The following is a 14,109-nucleotide window of genomic DNA, read 5'->3' as shown; positions in this document are numbered from 1 at the left end:
ATTGCATCCATAAAACTTGGTTCATCAGTACAGTACACAGCCCAGATATGCATATTTAATTACTCTGAAAGTAATTTACTTGTACAGATGCTGGAATTAGAAGGTCTTACTTCAACTTAAATTACTTCTATTTGAAAAATAATGTTTTTTTGCTATGAATCCTGAGTGAAGGATTCACTCTTACTACAGGTGAATAACACTTGACAATTGTGATCAATCTGTGACTAATGTAATTATTCCTCGATAAACATTTTGTTTCCAATTTTACAAACCAGAGCATCCTCTTTGCAGGAAGTTGATCTAGTAGCATTTCATATACAAACCTGATCACTGTGAGAGACCCCAACATGCTTTTGGGGTAAGTGAATAAAAAGCCACAGAAGATTTTGTTGAACATCCCTGAGACTTCCCAAGGCAAAGAGGCACTGCGAACGGGCGCATTTCAGGAAAATACCTGCCAGGCATAAGATTTCACTGACTCTGTGTGCATATGGGGAGTTTGGGACAAGCTTTAATGGGAAAGAATTCAAAATATCCTGTCCTGGCCGCAGGCAGCGAGTTCTCCCAGCAGCGCAGGCAGCAGGGCTGTGCTGGATGCCCACTCCACCACCGTCCCCCGGCTCGCACCGCTCAAATAACAGCAATTTCCAGGAGCGAGCGTGCAGCAGAGGCAGCAAAAGCTGGCAGCGTGTTGCATTAGCTCTTACACCCTTCCTGGGAAAACACAACTGCTTCTTCAAGCGAGATTGTTTTCTTGTACAGCACCATAAAAGGTCTACGTGTGTTTGTTAGACTTTCTTCAGCGAACATCCGTCTTTATTAAAGCGCTGGCTATCTCGGAGGTGGCTGCCGTGGTTGCTATGGTAAGCATTCATGTTTTATTGAAGACTAAATGGCCGCGACCCCCATAAAGGGTTCCCAAGTGGCCCTAAAATGTGCTCTGCCTTCCCCTTCCTCCACGTCTCTCCCCAGGACAAAACAATTTTTTGACAGTTGATCTGATTTTGGGGGCCTACCTGGAATACGGGGGTTTGTCTCTTCTATTTAAATAATTTTAACCTTGTAGCCTGGATTTAATACAAAAACCAAACCTCTGTGGACCTGATTCAGAGAGCTGGAAAGCACCTGAAACTCCCAGAGAGTTCTGGTGGAGATGGAGATGTTGGGGGACCTGCACCTCTGAGCAATTGTAAGACCACTAGTGGCACACACCTCTGTCAAACCAAAGTTGAGGGTGGGGGTGGAATATCTTATTACACTGGCTGGACCTGCAATGAAGGACCAATGAAGGACTGGATGGAACACGTATAAAGGTCTGTACAGCCCAAGCTGGGTCGCACAACTTGGAGTGCAGACATTTCACCCAGACAGGACAACCTGGGTGACAGAGTAGAGAAAAGGGACAGGACACATCACCACATTTGTAAATCTGTTCCTGCTATAGCAAAGGAGCCACGATGCTCTGGCTGCAGTTGGAATTTGATTTCCAGACTGCTTTTCTTTTTAATCATCCTAATTAAGAGAAAACTTTACCTCCTTTGGCTTTCATGCATTTACACTTACACAGAATTTCCAATAGTATCTTTTCCAGGAAATTTAAGCACTTTCACTGAGTTTAAAAAGGATCAAGGTCCCTTCTTTTCAATTTTGAATATTTCTCTTTTTTTTTGGCAAACTGTCTGTAGTTGCCACATCTCCAAGTAGCTACACAACATTCTTCTTATCATACCTCCCTCTTTGGTCTCCAGCCAAGCAAGTTGCTCAGAGCTGTGCCCACAGCCACCCCTTTTATGGCTCTGCAAGGGTCAATTGTAGCATGTTGGTGCTCCTGAGCTCCTCATGCTTAATGCTTCAGCAATGTTTTTCCCCAGGGCATTTCCCACCAAGTGTTCGCTCTCCAAGGGAACGGGATCCCTGATTTCCTCATCCCTCAGAGCAAGGATGACCCCACAAACTCCCCAACAGCGCTCCTGTTCCCACTGTTCCAACCGCACTGGCATGCTGGCTTTAACCCTCCAAAGACCCGCAACAGCCATACATAAAAGAGGCTCAGCATAGGATCAAAATATGCCTGGTTAGCAGGCTGCTGGCTGGGGTCCATCACAACTGGTGGGGAACGAGTAGGGGAGGGCGAGTGTGGCACATGTCTGCAGTGGCATGATGGTTGGGGAGACAGAGGGATGAAAGTAACAGCCCTGTAGAAAAATGGGGATGAGAGAAGGTCAGTAGGTCAGTCAGGAATCCGAAGAAGAGAGGGAGTACATAGATGCAAATTGTGGGACTGCTGTAGCTGAGCTGCTCTTGATTTCAAAAATTCCCTTTTTAAGCATGCCATTTTAAAGCATGGAAATTCAAGGCTACAATTTCTGTTTTGCAAAGCAGAGTCAAAAGCCCAAAACAGAAGCAGCATCTTAACAGTTCTGTCCCTTATTTTCATACAAATTCACACACACACATTCATACGTGTATCGTCAGCCTTAAACACAAGATCCATAGTAAGTTTTTAAACAAAATAATCCTTTAGACACTGATAAATCAAGCAACAATGACACAGGGATATCATAGCATCACTAAAAATGTCACCACAGTTAACAAGCCCGCTTGCTTCAACAAAAAATATTGGTGAATAATCATCCATCAGTTAGCACGTTAAAAAAAGCCATGCCTGGTGTTCCTTGCCTAAAAAACGATGGGATTGGAAACATTGTTTTCTTGCCAGGTTATTTTCATTTTTGGAAGAGAAACAACCAAGGGAAACATGGAGAGAAGAATAAATAACAAGAAGCAGTATGAGGGGAAAAAATCCTTCATAATTATGCTGTTGCCTCTGCCTTTCTCACTCTCAGATTCCTCTCCTGTACCATACTGTGCCAAACCACTCACACGCAGGGCATCCTCCAGATGAATCAGCACAGTGGCACGCGGACTCGAACGTACATCAGAGGCACAGAGGAGGTGTTTGATATTGTATTTATGAACAAATCAGAGACAAGAGCTTGGTGGGGGTTTTTTTGGAGGAGGAGGAGGAGTAAGGGAAATAAGACCGTATGTCAGCTTGGGAGAAAAAACACTTCATCATCTTTTTAAAATTTATATTAACCACAGACTCTGTTCAGCCTCATCCTCTAAGTGATAAATTAAACTGGCACACATGCAATCTGTAGATTTTTTTCTTTATCTGTCACTCAGATAATACAATATGAAAAACTGCCTGTACTAATCAGGACTCTCACGTCCATCGTAATGCTACACACCAGGGAGAGGGGCCACACTGACTGCAGCACACGGAGGTAGCCCCAGGTGCCACCTGGCAAGCGTGGCCAAACACCACAATCCCAGCCAAGCACACACACAGCTTCTCCTTAACATAAGAAAGACCCCATTTGGGGCAATTTCACCATAGCAACTCCTTATTTCACTTTGCTAAAGCAAAACAGACTGATAATACCCACAGGCCATCAGGTGCGACTACAAGCCACCACGACCTCCTCCAAGCCAGGTGACTTCTCTGAAACAGGCCACTAAAGACTTCACTTTTTTCAAAACTAGAGCTGATGAAACATAAGACCTTTTTTTTCAAAACTAAGTCGATAAAACCCTCTTAATAGTTCTTAAGTTTTTCCATAAATAGACATCCACTCAACAGGCAGTGACAGTGAAAAGACCTCTAGAAAGCCTGGAAAAAGACAGAGAAGACTAAGAGCTGAAATGCTCCAGTTCTAGTCCTGAGAAGATATTTAATCTACTGCGCGTTCAGCTCCTTCTCACAGAAGTTATCAGCATAAATGTATCCTACCTGTGAGAAGAGGATGTCATGGCAGAAACCCAACCATGCCCCACATCTTTTAAAAAGCAGAAGTAATACCCATTCATAGGCAGGGCTTGCTTCTGACTGCAAAGTCTCTCCTGTAAACCTTTTCTTTTCTTCTTCTTCTTTTCTTTTTTTCCTCTCTAAAACAGGAAAACCAGATATGGCAACCATTAATCAAGCAAGCAATAAACTTAATGTCAGCTGAGGGGGAAGACAAAAGCTGAGGAGAGGCAGAGAGGACACTATAGCACATCTCCTGAGGAACAAATGATACTGCTTCTGAAACTAAGCTGTAGATCATACAAGACCATCACAAAGAATGAAAATTGTTATGTTTCAAATGTTTCATTGGTAAAACAGTTTAGCCAACAGGTCATCAGGCACACTAATATTAATATTTGCATATATACCATTGTGTATATCAGTGACAGAAGTTTTTTATGCTAAGACGGGTGTGTGGGGGGGATGGAATGACTATTTCCAGCCTGCTCTTTGTAGCTCTTGTTTCCCAGCCTACACCTTTGCAGCAACTGAGAAGTTGAAAACAAAACCAGAGCCTCCTGCTAAGGTAAAAAGTATCTGAAACGCACACACTTCCCTATGCTGGACTTTGAAGAACATGGCTAATGTGCTAACGTGACGCTAACAAGACACTTTCATCACACAGAAAAATCTCCCAGTGCTCCAAATGGACATTTTCCCTGTTAAGGTTGGCCAAAGGCTTCAGAGGTTGGCTGTGCCGTTTCAGATGGTTTAAGGCCTAGATGGACTTAAACGTGGACAATGAAACAGAACTGACTGATCTCCAGCATCAGATCCCTAGCTGTGTGGGACAACCACTTTAGAAAGCCATAGAGTTTTGGTAGGTAATCCACCAGTCTCAAAAGGAATCTTTTCTAGTGCCCAATTAGCTCTACTCTCAAAAAAGTGTGACTTACTCAAGTTTTAATCTTCCTGGCTTTAATCTCAATTATTTGGTCTTTTTACATGTGTTTTACTCACATTCTTGGCCATGTTACAAGTCTGCAGGTAGCAGGCATCTACACTATGCCTAGGTACTTATATATTCAAGTATTTGATGAGTTAATAGACTGACCTGGTTCTCATTGTAGAAAACGCATTTCCCAGACCTCAGATCATTCCTTCAATTCTTTTGCACCTACTTGAGTTTTCCACCATCCATTCACTGTCCATTCACCGGACAGAGTACTCTAGGAGAAGGTTCATCAAGAAAATACAAGGAGGTCATTTCAATTCCTTGCTGTTAGTTTGTCACACTTATTTAAGTTTCGAGTACGTTCTGTCTAGCCTCCTCAGAGGAGCAAAAAGCTTTCTGTTTTGTTGTGGTTTTAATTAAAAAAAATACACTCAAACTCCAAGACTGTTGGTGATATGAAAATGAATCATTAGATAAAAGATATTTTTTCCCTTGTGCTGCTCAAATGAGTAAAAGTGCTTACAGCAAGAGAGAGATGCAAACTTCAGGGCAAGTGGATGAATGGACGATTCAGAGAATGGAGGTGTTGGGGTATGCGCCTGGGGATGTATTTGCCTTTTCTGTGCATATGTGGACTTTTTGAATATCAGAGTACTACGGACAAACTATATAAGCCCTTGAGTACGCCCCTAAACAAACTTTGCAAACTTAAACTGCAGTAAATTATGGGGTTTGCAAAATCAGAAAATAATCAGTAAAGGCAACTAAGATTGATTTTATATTTGCATTCAGCACTCTACCCAGACCCAAATTTTTACTAAAACTAATCACCTGTTGTTTTATTAGATTATTTATTGCACCTCTATTTCTATTACAGATGCCAGGATGAGAAATTAGCTATTGTTTTTAGGTGTTACACATATATAAATTAAATGGGGTATCATATATAGCTCTGTACACAACATGTCTCTGTGATGGTCACTATTTTTCTTGTACAAGATGTCTGTAAAATGCCTATCCTAAGACTACCTTAGCTGACCAAAACCTAAAGAGGTGCAGAAAGCAGAAACTTCCGTTAACTCCATGAAATTAGAAGGCAGAAGGTTGTGCCCCTTAGTATTACAATGACATAGATGAGGAAAAAAACAAATATTCAAGAATTAACAGTGCATATTTCTAAATATGCCAAATGCATGGCAATTGTAAGTGCTTTTACAAGTAACAGCAAGGGAAAGGTGTTGCTTTCAGATTTGGAAATGCCTACTACAGCCTAACCTCTTTGTCGACACGTTTGCAGCTTTGCAACATCAATTTCTAAATGAATTACGTTATGGAGGAAACCAAAAGGCAGAAAACTAAAGAAATAGGGGTCAAATTCCTCCTGTGAGATCTACCTTGTAAAATTATCCAGAATGTAATAATACCATGTTATTGACTTAAGCACAGTTCCCTGTGACATGCTGCAGCTGACCTGTAATTTTTATCCTACATGTTGCCAGCACTATTAAAATGACACTTGTGAATGTAAATTAAGCTCACAAAGGGGACAGATTGTATGATTCTGGTTTCTCTCAGATGCCTGTAGGCTATCACAGGTTCCATATGTGAAGTAATTATGTTCACTGAAGGAAAGAATAAATGCTGTCAAATTGTGTACTGAGAGAGAAAGCAGCTATTATATTGCAGTAGTCACTGGAGCATTGCCTTAGAAAGTGGAAAGATGTATAAGAAAATAATAATAAAAAAGAAAAACTGGAGCAGAGCTATATTAAATATAACCTTTAAATGAGTAGCTGCTTTTGAATATATATTACACAAAGTTAATATTTCACAAATAAAAGCATTTCAACTCTTTAATCATATTTTCTTCCTCACATCTAGAGGGTACAGGGCAGAATATTTATCAGAGGGGTAAAGGGCAGATGGAGCATCCTTCAGCCTTCTCTGTTTCCCCACTGCGAAGACACCTTCACAGCTTCAGAGATGCTGTCCCCACATCCTTCCCCACCACAAACCTCTCCCCGAAGGAGCTGTGTGGCAGCCAGCCTCCCTCCCCAGCAGGTGGAGGTGCCACAGCCTTCAGCCCTGCCCTCCCCACCCTATCCATCCCTTATGGCCAGGTCTAAACCGACACCTCCCACGGACCCCGAGTAAGGGCAATAAAGGTGGCCAAGGTCACTGCTGAAGACTGAAGGAAGGTAAGCAGCCCCTGCGCAGCTGCTGGGGAGCAGCAACCCCACGCTGCCCCACGGCCAGGCTGCAGCCGCATCGCAGAAGATGTGGCTTCAGTCATGGAGGTCGACAGGGCTGCTAAAAGGAAAGGCAACACTCCCATCACCTCCACAGCTGCAGCACCATCCTGCTCTCCTGCCTCTGGAGGGGGTGAGCCTATATTTAGTCCAACAAGGTCATCAGCTGGGAACGTGACAGTTTTAAAACCTTTCGCTTGGAGGGAGCCAAGGACACCAGAAGCAGAGAAATACATATTTTGAGTCTAAGTGCTTGTGTGGTTTTGGATTTTCATCCAGAAATGAAGCAAAGAAAGAAAGGAAGCTCTGTCTGTGCCTCTCTAATACCCAGAAGCTAACATGGACAGGGAAGCAAATCCTTCAGATTGCTCTAAGATGTGAAGTCAGCTCTCGGTGAACCAAAGCAACTCCTGACACAGAGGTGATGCCTGGAAGCTCCCATTCCTTCTCCTTCTCTTCTCCCAAAGTTATGACCAGCTGCCAGGTGATGCTGTGTGGAAGCAGCCACACTAGATCTGCAGGAACCTTCTCCAAGAGGATAATTTTCCTGACTGGTACCATCGGGTAATTTGGGTAATTAACCTGCATCCAAGGATCCAGCCTGATTCTGGACAAACACAGTTTACAGACAGAGTGTTGCTCTGCTTCAGCCAATATCTCTCCCTGGAGTCCATATTCATGAGAGAACTACCCACCAGATCCTTTTGTCTATGTTAGCAGTTACAAGAGATTAGGCACTGGGACTAGGCATGTCCCATCAAAGCCAAAGCTTGTAGAAAACCGTTCCGTTTGCATAGCATTACTTTTCTGGTTTTGTGAAAACAGAAACTAGTACCTTTTTTTGAGGTTTCTTAGGATAAAAAAAATCTGCCAGTCAGCTTTTGCAGTTTCTCCATGAGAGCCATTTTACCAACTGCCCATTGCATTTGGTAAATTTTTTCAACACAGAGAAGTACTTACTGCACTGAACACCTTCACTTTTTCTTCACCATTTCTGGGCACATGGATGAAGAAAAGGGCCCCCAGGCTGCACCTGGCACCAGTGCCATCAGCCTCAGCACAGCTCACATCTACCTACCTAAACTCTCTCTATATGTTAAAATAAGGCAGTTATATCTGAATTGACCGTCAGGAACAGGGTCTGGCACACTGTTCCTGCTCATCTTCCCAGTGCCCAGAAACAGGGTAACAGCTGGCTGCAGCCCTGCTGTATCTCAGCCTTGACTGAGAGGCTTCCCAGATCATTTTGGTTTCTCCACACTCAGCACTGTGAAGCAAAAGATCACCCCGTCTCCTTATTTTGGTCGTTGCTTTTCCACCTCCGCTCCTAAGGTAAGAGCAAATAGCACCTGGATCCCAGCAGTGATGCAGGGGGTATATGGTCCCCATTCCCCTCTCACTGCAGCCCCAATCATCCCCCAGCCACCCGCCCTGCCCATGCCAACACCCTCCTCTGCAGCGCCCAGCTCTGAATTCCCATCAGGGATCCTCAGCAAAAACAACTGATCACCTCTTTGTTCAAGGCTGGCCTGATAACAAGAAGACTCTGAGTGCAGCACAGAGCAATGTCGGGGTGCAGACATGAATGCAGAGCAAACTCTTCCATCCATCCGTCCCATGCACACCCCCTGCAACTCATGCCAGCTCCTGCAGGCTTCAGAAGTGATTGTGGGTAGCTGCTTTTTAATTGCTATGCCTTTCCATCGGTGCATAGGTGGCTAAGAGACAAGGGGCAAACCTACCCAGGCAAGCACAGTTGAAGCACTGGGCCAGGCAAGAGCTAGCTGCAGAGGGCTGTGAGGAAAAATCTTCCTCTGGTCACCGCAGCCGTTCCCCCCATGGCCGTCAGTCGCCGTGCGGAGCAGAGGAGCACAGCGCTGGGCACAGACCCCTCACCTCGCCTGGCTGGTGCTGCCAGCCTGTAGCACCCCTCCACAACTCCCCCTTCGCCCCCTCCCTGAGAAGCATGCACCCTGCTAGAGAGCCCTTCCCAGTTAAGTTTTTTTGGGATGGGGCATGCTTGTGTGTAAATGGGTTGCATTGCATTGCACAGACTATTAATATCTATTGGCCACAGATGGGCGGGCAGTTAGATGGACAGACAGCCTGCCTGTTTTCAATTAAACTCGGTAGCAGTTGTACAACACACTACCGCAACTTCTTCTTTAAATACAAAATTGAAATCAACTACCACTTCCTAAGCAGCTCAAAACTATTAAACAACTGTTTGCCGGGTAGCTCATGTCATACGTGGGAGGCTGAAATGTAATGCAGAAATGAGAGGGTTTTTTCTAGTTGGCAGCATTGACAGCAACTATAATGTATGACTCTTTTGGATGCAGCGTGGCAGAAGCAGGGTGAGGATCATCCAGTGCTATTCACTACAGAAATTGTTACACATAAAAAAGAGAAGGCAGAACCAAAGATCTCAGGATTGTGGCAGGAAGGAGGGAGGGAGGGAGGGAGGGAGGCAAAGACGTGGTTTGCTCTTGCAGTTTTAATAAGGATTTGTGGGGTAATGTTGTGTAAAGGTAATACAGCTGGATCTTTAATAATAATGACTAGAACCAACTCTCCATGTTAACTGACCTTTAAATATTATTGTCCCTTTCAGTTTACCAAAAAGACATTTACTTCATGAAAGATGTTATTCAACTCTGTTTAAAGATCCAGTAGGCTAAAATATGCTAAACTGACATTTAGAATTATCTCATAACACTTTTTTATGATAACTCGTATTATTTCCATGTGATTTGAATATGAGATTTTTATATATTTTTTTAAATGTATTTTGAAACCATTTCAAATAATAGGCAGATATTGCCTGGACATTCAAGTTATCTGTAATGATATTAGGGCCTTTCTCAACAGCTGAGTAATTACTTCCTTATTACGCTCAAGGCAAGTTGAAATCACATGCCCTGCTCAAGATTTAAACCTACATCACACAGGAAGCAAAGGAAGCATTCAGACTGACATTTTACATACCTAACTGCATTTTTTATAAGAAGGAGAGCATCTGTGGTATATTGCCTTGATAATGTGTGAAATGAAGGTAACCGGAGCACCAGAAAAAAAAAATAATCCATTGTGTCAGCGGGACTTGAGTAAAGGTAAACGTATTGGTCCTGCCTCTGTTCAGTCATCTCCCAGGGCCCCTTTTAGACATGGCCATGCACAAGCAGGCCATTGCTTCGTGGGCAGCCACATGTGTCAGCGTGCTGGAGACCCGGCTGCTGCCCCAGGGGCTGGGTGTGCGGCATCGCACCCTGACATCCCGCTCCTCGCCCTGGACCCCGCAGCAGACACAGTAGCCCAGCACTCCTCCCATTCACATCCACATCTCCTGTCCTCCCCCCCCAGCCCTCTGCAGAGCCACAATCACGATTTTCCTACACTGCTGAGACAGCTCCAGCCTCCAGGTCCTCCCTTCCTTACCAAATACTCCAAGTCCACCTCCACATGTGTTGAGCATCACAAACAGTACTTGAGAAAACAAGAAACAAACATTTCTCATTCCTTCTTGCTCCTGTCCTCCATAAGAGGGAGCAGAGGGATTCAAATTCTGGTGCTCTTAAACTGGGCAGAAATCAGGAGGGGTCACCCAGCAACAGCAAAGGCAAAGCCATCCTTCATTTTTAAAATTCTACATTTTCTTATTCCGCAGCTTCACTTTCCACCCCAGGGACCTGTCCATCCCTGGCTATTGCACATCATAGCCCAGCTACCCTCAGCTCCTGGTGGGAGAAGGGACCCTTTCCCTGGGCATCCTTCAGCTTCAAGAAGAGGGAAAAGCAGCAGGCTGACGACATGCCAAGAACATGGATAAGTGAAGACATGGTAAAGTAACGCACAATAATAAACAGCATCCAGCAATCCGCTCCAGCACTCCTCGTTATAGTCTTTCATAATGAAAGAGAAAGAAATGGTCATTTATGTGACAAAGCACTGTTAAATGATTAAAAGGAGCATACACGATCAGCAAAGACCTGAAGTGGAAGCTACAAAGAAACCAACCTCTTGTGAAAATTTTAGTATTCTGTGATTTCAGCAAAAACTAAAAAAGCAAAGATAGAAGGGACTAATTAAGTAATAAGAGGAAGAAGGCTAATTTCTTAAATGAAATCTGTAATATTTTCTAAAAATAAATGCTAGTTAAAACATGCTCATAGCAAGTGTTTTTGTTTGGGTCAGCTCTTATTTCATCCATAGTATTTTTAATGTTAGTAATCTAAAGCAGACAAACCTAATTTTTAATTGGATATTACAGTTCTTTTCAATTGAGCTAGCAGCAAAGTATATGCAAAATCTAAAGAGAACACTTTAATAAAATGCTTGAGATCTTGAGATAACCATAGTATATCTAACTGGTGTATAGCTCTACTGTGGAAACACACACTATTTATCAGGTTTGCATCTTTCAATAAATTTTTAAAAAGTATTATCTCTTTTCTGATTTCAGCATTTGTTTAGTGAGATCTGGTAAATTCTAGGTCAGGTATTACACACTTGACAACAGAAACAACTAATTATGTTAGAAAATCACAGCAATAAGAAAACTGCACTGTAAATACATTATATCCAGGCAACAGCAGAAGGTAAGTTTGTATTTCATTTACTGTGGATTGCATAAGTTGGTAAATGTTTTCTGGCAAGTGTCCTTCAAATTCCAAAAATAATGCATCTATTTTATGGTATTATCTTATTTTCTATTATATTTGTTTATATCTCTTCAGTGAAACCATATTGTTATTAAGGGTATCGTTATAATAGAAAATTGCATTAGCTTTTAAAACCCTGTTCTATTTTATGTGTATATAAATAGGAACATTATGATCATGCAAGATTCCCATTTGTCCTTGCTATACTCTTGACACTGCTGTAAATGAAAGCAGAGCACCAAGCCCTTACCAGGGATTAAAATATTGCCCCTTTGATTAGCTGCACATCTTTTTAGTTTTTAGCATGCAAAATCTCACCCTGCTGGTTACGTACTAAAAGAAGTGCAAACACAGCTTTTCCTTTTACCTTTGACTGCCAAGATGGGTCTCCATGCACCTGTATTTGTATAGTATGGTGATGGCAAATCACCCAATATCCACCAAAGGATTGGATTTTGAAGATATTTAGGTGGCTAACAGCAGTGAGGTGGCCAGTCCCAGGTGCCTCCTGGGGAAAGGTAAGGTGTGCTGTCACTCTTGGGTGGGTTCCTGAAGAGACAGCTCCATTGTGCAATTATTTCTGAAAGCACAATGCAGAAACCCACTGTAGGCACCAAAGTACCTGCTGAGGGGCAGGAGGAGCCTAGATTTCCACCTGTAAGGACAGCTCAGCCTGCAAATGCCCAAAAGGAGAGCAGGACGCCCTATGTCCTGCCAGCAGAGTGCCACGTCCCCCAGCCACACACATGCAGCATCACCATGCTCTGACTACTCCCCAAAACTAAGATAGGAGACTTGTTAGGCATAAAAAAATGCTTTAAAAATTACAAGCAAGGCTTTGCATTAATGACAGTAATTAATGTTGTGGCTGCTGAGAAGTCAAACAAGTTTGGGTGATTTCATGTCACCTGATGACCAATTAAAAGCTGTGAATTCTGAGAGCAATTCTTTTTCTCTCTTTTTTTTTTTTTTCTCCTGGATAAGATGGAATTTAATTTCAGTGTCGTGAAATGTTTTTACAGAGTGCAGTTTTGTCACTTTCTCACTGCTGTAACACCCGGCAGTTCAGGGAACGCAAGGGCGTGTGATTACAGGGCAGTTCCCCATCGGATACACCATGTAATCAAGGCTGATGTATAGTGCTACACTTTGAGAAAACCCAGAAGAGCCTGGTCTAAAAAGTTCTCTGAATCAGGGTAATTACAATATTAATCACAATCCATTGAACTAAAGTGGAATTAAATACAAATTTTCTGTTTATATACTAAGCGCTGAATGACAGTAAGTTAGCAACAGCCATTTTGGTCTGGTTTAACTGCCTAACATCTGGAGAACATTATTACAGAGTCATCAGCCATTTGGCCGGTGCCCAATATGGAAGCAGTTTTACCCTCTTTTCTCTAAACATTGACACAGCCTTGCCGAAACACTCATATTTCTCTTTTCTCTTCTTGAAACATTCTCTTAAGTAGTTTCAATATTGTAGAATTTAGATGGGATAAGCCACTTGTTTCTGTTTAGAAAGCAAACAAAATTGGATCAAAATAAGAGGCCAATTTTAAACATTTAATTTAAACAAAGATAGTGCTACTTATGAGAGTCCATGGTAAAAGCAGTTGTTCCAGCTATTTAAACAATATAATTACAAGGCATTTCATGGCATAAAGGAAACAGATTACTAGAAAGTTGAAAAACGTATACCCTTGTTCCTATGTAAATATGTACACGTAACCTATCACTGCTCACTACCAAATTTATATGAAGTGTAATTTGGTCTTTATTACAGTTGCTGTGCTTGAAAAGAACCTCTTTACTTATGAAGAATCCTTTTTTCTATTTTTTTTCCTATAGTAATGAAAAAACACAGTTGTCAGCATAATATCCTGACATTCAGGATGCCAGCCTGTCTCTACTGGAGTCAGATGTGAAAATAAATAGATATTAAACTGTCAGTCAATGAAATTACAAAGTCAAGAGCAGCTCTAGCTGCGATCCTGTGTGTTCTGTTTGATGGACACAGGTGTTTAAGTGTTATGAAATCCAGCAGAGCCTCAGAGTGAATAATGCACCTTCCAGCAGTCCTGCCTTAGCCAAAAGAGCTGCAATGAGCTTCCCTCTCACCCTGAGGCCCCCAAGCAATCGATGTGCCCTAAGACAGGGGCCAGAAAGGCCTCCCAGGTTTATCGGCGCTAAAACCTGAGAAGTCTTAAAGACTGCATTATGGCATATGTTGAGGAATCAAAGCTACACTCCTCAGAAACTGTGAAGGTTAGTCCCACTGGCTTTGCATACAAATCTAAGGCAGATGCCCAAAATCCACATCATTTATTTATTATTCATAAGGCACTTAAAGTCAATCATCTGTCACTAATAAACATTAACACTATTAAAAATTAATGATCATCCTACAGCATGCTGTGACAGATTCTGCTTTCTTTTTGATGAGTATTG

At 42.5% G+C, this 14,109-nt stretch overlaps 1 long non-coding RNA gene across 1 annotated transcript in view; it reads right to left on the bottom strand.

Moving 5' to 3' along the window:
- LOC106886288 overlaps nucleotides 1–14,109 on the bottom strand; it is a 37,895-nt gene that overhangs the window by 13,882 nt on the left and 9,904 nt on the right. The window lies entirely within an intron of this gene.

This window comes from Calidris pugnax, unplaced genomic scaffold (assembly GCF_001431845.1).
Source record: "Calidris pugnax isolate Ruff unplaced genomic scaffold, ASM143184v1 scaffold18, whole genome shotgun sequence".
Classification (NCBI taxonomy): Eukaryota; Metazoa; Chordata; class Aves; order Charadriiformes; family Scolopacidae; genus Calidris; species Calidris pugnax.
This window is presented reverse-complemented; position numbering and strand designations above follow the sequence as displayed.